A 6,000-nucleotide genomic window follows, 5' to 3' on the forward strand; every position below is an offset into this window, starting at 1 on the left:
GATCTAATTGGTTTGTGTTTAAACATCAATCCAAATCACTATCAAATGCAAGTGTTTGGGCGATTAACTTTTTGGTATTTTTCGATACGTTATTGTCATTCGGGTGGCTCAAGCTTTTCAAGTGTTTTGCTCATGAATTTGTCCCACTGTCTTGAACTATTTAAAGTGATGAGGAAAACACTTGAAATTGATCTTAAGATCTACACAAAACAAGCACTATTCAAAGTCAACGTGATTTTCCTCTTGAATTTAATGTGTTTCACTAATTGATTTTAGCGCGACTTTTATCGATAACTAGAAGTGAGGCTAGAACGAGTAGCACAAAAAACTCTCCCGTTTTCAACTGGCCGGCCGGCGCAGTGGTAGCGTGCACGACTATCACGCTTGTACGTACTATTATTTTTCAACACCATTTAAAATTCAAGTGTTTGGCTATTGAAATTATTTCATGGCCAATAACCGCAATTCCGAGGGTTATTTGCAATTGATATTTGAGTGCTCTGTACTGCAGGGTCAGATCATGTGCGAAACACTTCCCGAGCATGGGTAAATAACAAGGGAAATGCGTAATAATACCTTTCTCTGGTATCAATACCAAATTTTGGTATTCCTGGACCCTTTAAAATTTGTCTTGAGGATTATGCAAGAGCAAAATGTGGTATCATACCAATTTAAGGTATTGTTTTGATATTGAAAAATTGCAGAATTTGTCAATGGTCGAACACCACATATTGGTATTCTTTTGGTATTACAGTGTTTTATCAAATTCCTCTGAAACTAGGGGATAATTTTGACCAATTTTGACAAAATAATTAATTTTGCGCTAAAATTATGTCTCAAAGCGAATGCTTTAATTGAAAACCGGAAATTTCAAACTTGATTTTAAACATTTTTGATATACCCCCTAAAGAAATGACTTGAAATTGTGGAAAATTTTCTAAGTCAGGATGGCACATTTTGGTATTATTTTGGTATTAAAGTGTTTTATCAAATTCTTCTGAAACTATGGGAAAATTTTGACCATTTTTGACAAAATAATTAATTTTGCACTAAAATGATGTCTCAAAGCGAATGCTTTCATTGAAAACCGGAAATTTCAAACTTGATTTTAAACATTTTTGATATACCCCCTAAAGAAATGACTTGAAATTTTTGAAAATTTTCTAAGTCAGGATGGCACATCTTGGTATTATTTTGGTATTAAAGTGTTTTATCAAATTCCTCTGAAACTATGGGAAAATTTTGACCATTTTTGACAAAATAATTAATTTTGCACTAAAATGATGTTGTTGTTGTTGTTGTTGATTTTATTAGGGGAACTTTAACCCTATGGGTCATTCGCTCCCGTTGGTAAAAATTAAATAAATTTGTTATTCTAAGCCTATTTAACACGATTATGTTTTGTGGTGATGTTCGTTCCGTTGTGCTCGATGTCCGTACTGATCGTCGTAGAAATTGCCGATTGATGTAACCGCCGCTTGTTGTCGTAGCAGCACCTCCAACGCTGGGCCTACTGGGCCGTCTCCTAGTTTCTTCCCAGGGAACAGGGGGTTAAACCCCCTTTTTGCGTCCTCTTCCAGCGGTAAACCGGGAGCCCGGGGGTGTTCCCTATTCCACTCCTCCAAAGACTTGTGGTTAGGGGGGCCCCGAGTCTCCCGGATTTCCCGTGGGTTCTTCTTGACTGGTAAATGGGTACAGGCCATTGAAAGGGAAATGAGACGCACAGGTGCCATATTGTGCTGGGTTCCCGGCCACTGTGGCATTATCGGAAACGAACGAGCTGACGAAACGGCGAGATCGGCCAAACGGCTTGACCGCATTAATCTACCAGTCCCGGCCCAGGACTTTCTGTTATGGGCCAAAAACCTCATCCGCCTAGCATGGGAGAGGGAATGGCATGGCGAACGGGATCTCTTTCTTCGCCGGGTCAAACCAAACACCCTGCCAGGAACCGACCGAGACAGCCAAGAAGAACAACGCGCGCTAACCCGCCTCCGCATCGGACACACCCGCCTTACCCATGAGGGTCTCTTTAGGGGCGAACGGGTCACGTGCGATACATGTGGAGTGCCACTGACCGTTGAGCACATCTTGTGCACCTGCAGGAAGTTCGACGGGCTTCGTGATGATGGAGCCCAAAGCGTGTATGGAGCACTGTGTAATGACCCGGAGGCGGAGAAGGCGCTCCTCCGATATCTTCGGAACACCAAGCTGCTAACGGAAATCTAGTACCACTGTCGCGCCCGGAAGTCCCGGGGCCCCCCTGACCACAAGTCTTTGGAGGCGTGGAACAGGGACAACCCCTCGGCTCTTCCGGGGCGCCTGGGAAAGATTTACCACTAAAATGATGTCTCAAAGCGAATGCTTTCATTGAAAACCGGAAATTTCAAACTTGATTTTAAACATTTTTGATATACCCCCTAAAGAAATGACTTGAAATTGTTGAACATTTTCTAAGTCAGGATGGCACATTTTGGTATTATTTTGGTATTAAAGTGTTTCATCAATTTTCTCTGAAACTATGGGATTTTTTTTACCAATTTGGACAAGATAATAAATTTTGCGCTAAAATGACTTGAAAAAAAAAAAACCAAATACTTTGAAAAACGAGTCAATCGAAAGATTATTGAATTTTGGTGAATTTCAATCCAGTTTTATTTTAATAACACTTATTTTTCAATCTTGTTATTTTTCAGAATCTTCAAGAACTTCATGCACAGGCCGTTCATCAATGACAAATGCATTCGGTGTGGTGAAGAATATCACTAAGAACAACATGGAATCATCAGGTGAGTAGATTTGGCTGTTGCATATGGATCATTTCCGTTTTTTCACTAACTGCAACTGCTGCACTAAAAATGGTATCAAAATACAAAATTTTGGTATTACTTGTGCAAATATCAGCGACCAAAATGTGATCTTGGTTGCCCAGTAATAGATGGTAAAATACCATGAAATCATACCAAAATCATGTATGTGGAAGGCCACAGGAATACCAAAATATGATTTTCCAAGGGCGCGGGAATACCTAAAATTAAAACCATGGCAATACCAAGTTTTGGTATTCAAGCAATGATCAAAAATCCAGAAGACCTCAACCTGGTATTGAAATGGTTCTATTTTGAGGTATTATTTTACCCTTGGAATAACATGGTTTGGTATTGTTGTATCCTTCCACATACAAGACTTTGGTATGATTTCATGGTATTTTACCATCTATTACTGGGCAACCAAGGGCACATTGTGGTCGCTGTTATTTGCTCAAGTAATACCAAAATTTGGTATTCCCGTGTTATTTACCCCTGCTCGGGTTCGATGCGCTGTGTGAGTTTTGATCAGTGTTTGACAGTGTTTGGATCGTGCGTTTTTTTTTTAAGTTTTTCCTAGTTTGTCTTAAACTTTTCGAGTTGTTCCTGCAGATTTTTTTTCTCTGATGGTGAGAGATTTGTTTTTTACTATTTAGATTCGTGGGAGTTCTAGATTAACTTTTTGGGTGTTTCCTTTCTGCAGATGAACTGCGTTGCACGCAAGGTTGCACGACTCTAATGATTGAGTTGGGCTTTCGAAATAATATAAAATAAATCAATGCCGTCCTCTGAGTTGGAACCCAAGGCCGAAATCACGGCTAATCCCAAACCAAAAACCACCAACACACGTGGAAGAGGACCCCGCGGCACGACCTCAACGCGATGGACTGCACGGACATCGTGATCGGAACAGCCCGCGAGGAAACTTACCGCGTGTGTGGCTACTACACCCGTGATCGGTCCACGCCACGAAGTGTCCACCTTCTGGGGGACAAGTCGGATCTGACAGCCACCGGAGGGGAAAATAACACGGGAATACCAAATTTTGGTATTACTTGGGCAAATAACAGGGACCAAAATGTGCCCTTGGTTGCCCAGTAATAGATGGTAAAATACCATGAAATCATACCAAAGTCTAGTATGTGGAACACAACAATACCAAACCATGTTATTCCAAGGGTGAAATAATACCTCAAAATAAAACCATTTCAATACCAAGTTGAGGTCTTCTGGATTTTTGAACATTGCTTGAATACCAAAACTTGGTAATGCCATGGTTTAATTTTTAGGTATTCCCGCGCCCTTGGAAAATCATATTTTGGTATTCCTGTGGTCTTCCAAATACATGATTTTGGTATGATTTCATGGTATTTTACCATCTATTACTGGGCAACCAAGAGCACATTTTGGTCGCTGGTATTTGCACAAGAAATACCAAAATTTGGTATTTTCATACCATTTTTAGTGCAACAGTTGCAGTTAGTGAAAAAACGGAAATGATCCATATGCAACAGCCAAATCTACTCACCTGATGATTTGTTCTTAGTGATATTCTTCACCACATTGAATGCATTTGTCATTGATGAACGGCCTGTGCTTGAAGTTCTTGAAGCTTCTAAAAAATAACAAGATTGAAAAATACGTGTTATTAAAATGAAACTGGATTGAAATTCACCAAAATTCAATAATCTAGATTAAATTTTCAAAACAACCTATCCCTCATGGGTTTCCTATGCAGATAGGGCCTTTTGAAAATTTAATCGAGTAATCTGTCGATTAACTCGTTTTTCAAAGTATTTGGTTATCCCAACTTAGAAAAATTTCAACGTTTAAAAAAAAATCTTAGTGGGTATATAAAAAAAATTAAAATCAGCTTTAACATTTTTGGGTTTCAAGTCATTTTAGCGCAAAATTAATTATCTCATCAAAATTTATGAAAAAAAAATTCCCATAGTTTCAGAGGAATTTGATGAAACCTTTCAATACCAAAATAATACCAAAATGTGGCCACAATCTCAAGTCATTTCTTTAGGGGGTATATCAAAAATGTTTGAAATCAAGCTTGAAATTTCCGGTTTTCAATGAAAGCATTCGCTTTGAGACATCATTTTAGCGCAAAATTAATTATTTTGTTAAAATTGGTCAAAATTTTCCTATAGTTTCAGAGGAATTTGATAAAACACTTTAATACCAAAATAATACCAAAATGTGCCATCCTGACTTAGAAAATTTTCCACAATTTCAAGTCATTTCTTCAGGGGGTATATCAAAAATGTTTAAAATCAAGTTTGAAATTTACGGTTTTCAATGAAAGCATTCGCTTTGAGACATCATTTTAGCGCAAAATTAATTATTTTGCAAAATTGGTCAAAATTTTCCCATAGTTTCAGAGGAATTTGATAAAACATTTTAATAACAAAATAATACCAAAATGTGCCACCCTGACTTAGAAAATTTTCCACAATTTCAAGTCATTTCTTTAGGGGGTATATCAAAAATGTTTAATATCAAGTTTGAAATTTCTGGTTTTCAATGAAAGCATTCGCTTTGAGACATCATTTTAGCGCAAAATTAATTATTCTGTCAAAATTTTCCCATAGTTTCAGAGGAATTTGATAAAACACTTTAATACCAAAATAATACCAATATGTGGTGTTCGACCATTGACAAATTCTGCAATTTTGCAATATCAAAACAATACCTTAAATTGGCAAATTTTAAAGGGTCCGGGAATACCAAAATTTGGTATTGATACCAGAGAAAGGTATTATTACGGATTTCCTTTGTTATTTACCCATGCTCGGGAGATGTCGCTAGTGAGCGCGCCGCAGCTCACGCTAGTTAGCATCCAAACCCAGCATCCAAATTTCGAAAACCGCTACCTAGCATTCAAATCCAGCATCCATTTTTTTTTAATCGCTAGCTAGCATCCAGATCCAGCATCCAAGTTTAAAGTACTTAAAAAAGTTGTTTTAAGTTACTATTTAGCTCAGAACAGTCAAAATATTGAATTCTGAGACGAAAACCACATTAATAAATCCTTTCAAAAATATTAAGAAAAAAGCCGTTCAGTACAATAACCTGGATGCTGGCATGTTTTCTTAACGTAATTCATCAACCAATGTTTCTGAACTCATTTTTGGGGTTTTCTGAACATATTTTAATCAAAACCACGTTGGATGCTGGGTTTATC

This window comes from Culex quinquefasciatus, chromosome 2 (genome assembly GCF_015732765.1).
Source record: "Culex quinquefasciatus strain JHB chromosome 2, VPISU_Cqui_1.0_pri_paternal, whole genome shotgun sequence".
NCBI lineage: Eukaryota > Metazoa > Arthropoda > Insecta > Diptera > Culicidae > Culex > Culex quinquefasciatus.